Raw genomic sequence first — 2,048 nt, forward strand, 5'->3', positions numbered from 1 at the left:
CCAGGAATGAGCATGGTCTGGGCGTTCAGCACCAGCATTATTCCTCTCTGTGCTCTGATTGTCCTCAGAGGGATTTTGGGTAGCCATTTGTTCATTTCTTGGCTTCCTGCTGCTTTAAAGTGAGGTATTTAATGTTTTTCCACTTCTTAATTGAACTGCTTGGCATTCTTCTGTTATTTGTTTTGACAGTTGCTTTTCTTGTTTCCTGTAGTATTTCCTTGAATTCGGCTAGCTGCTTGGTTAGAAAGTCTAATTGCTGATTGAATTCATTGGCCTGATCTACAGGACTGAGTTCATCAGTTACTGTTTTAGCTTCTTCTTTTATGGAGGATTCACTGCTTAGGTACATATGCTGATTTCTAGCAACTGTATCAATAAGCTCTTGAGCTTCTTCAATTGTTTTTCTCATATGTATAGATCCACCGACTGAGTGATCTAGAGAAATCTGAGCTTTTTCTGTAAGCCCATAGTAGAAGATGTCTAATTGCACCCACTCTGAAAACATCTCAGAGGGGCATTTTCTTAGTAGCTCTCTGTATCTCTCCCAGGCATCATAAAGGGATTCATTATCTCCTTGTTTGAAGCCTTGGATGCTTAGCCTTAGCTGTGTCATCCGTTTTGGAGGAAAATAGTGATTCAGGAATTTTTCTGACAGCTGTTTCCATGTCTTTATGCTGTTCTTAGGTTGATTATTTAACCACCTCTTAGCTTGATCTTTTACAGCAAATGAAAACAGTAATAATCTCTAGACATCCTGATCTACTTTCTTATCATGTACTGTGTCAGCAATTTGCAAAAATTGTGCCAGAAACTCTGTAGGTTCTTCACGTGGAAGACCGGAATACTGGCAGCTTTGCTGCACCATGATAATGAGCTGAGGATTCAACTCAAAGCTACTAACTCCAATGGACTTTGACAACATTCAACTTGAACTCCTCCTCATTGACTCTCAAGGTTACTTCCCCTTTTTGGACGTCAATGAGGGTTCGGCGAGTTGCTAGGAAAGGTCTTCCTAGAATGAGAGTTGCACTCTTGTGCTCCTCCATTTCCAGCACCACAAAGTCAGTAGGAAAGGCAAATGGCCTAACCTTGACAATCATGTCTTCAATCAGGCCTGATGGGTATTTTAATGGAGCCATCAGCAAGTTGAAGACATATCCTGGTTGGTTTGATTTCTTCAGTCAAACCAAGCTTTCTGATAGTAGACGCAGGTATTAGGTTGATACTTGCCCCAAGATCACATAAAGCTTGCTTGGTACAAGTACCCTCTAATGTACATGGTATCATAAAGCTCCCGGGATCTTTAAGCTTCTCAGGTAAGCTTTTCAGAATGACTGCACTACATTCTTCAGTGAGGTAAACTTTTTCAGTCTCCCTCCAATCCTTCTTATGACTTAAGGTCTCTTTCATGAACTTAGCATAAGAGGGTATTTGCTCAAGTGCTTCTGCAAACGAAATCTTTATTTCAAGAGTCCTGAGATAGTCTACAAAGCCAGCAAATTGCTTATCCTGTTCTGCTTGGCGGAGTTTTTGAAGATAAGGCATTTTGGCTTTATATTCCTCAACCTTAGTTGCTGCAGGTTTATTACCTACAGAAGTGGGTTGGGAAGCCTTTTTAGAAGGGTTGTTATCAGCAATTGTATGTGACTGATCTCCCACTGGCGTTTGAATGCCAGGGGTGGAAGCTGGAGTGGCGTTAGACGCCAACTCCCTATTTGTTACTGGCGTCTAAACTCCAGAACTGTGCTCCCTTTGGACGTTCAACGCCAGATTCATGCTTATTTCTGGTGTTGAACGCCAAGAATGAGCATGGGCTGGGCGTTCAGTGCCAGCATTATTCCTTTCTGGGCTCTGATTGTCTTCAGAGGGATTTTGAGTAGCCATTTGTTCATTTCTTGGCTTCCTGCTGCTTTGAAGTGAGGTATTTAATGTTTTCCCACTTCTTAATTGAACTGCTTGGCATTCTTCTGTTATTTGTTTTGACAATTGCTTTTCTGTCTGCTTTAATTGTACTTCCATGTTCCTGTTAGCCATTCTTGTTTCCTGTA

The sequence above is a fragment of the Arachis duranensis genome, chromosome 9 (genome assembly GCF_000817695.3).
Source record: "Arachis duranensis cultivar V14167 chromosome 9, aradu.V14167.gnm2.J7QH, whole genome shotgun sequence".
Taxonomy (NCBI): domain Eukaryota; kingdom Viridiplantae; phylum Streptophyta; class Magnoliopsida; order Fabales; family Fabaceae; genus Arachis; species Arachis duranensis.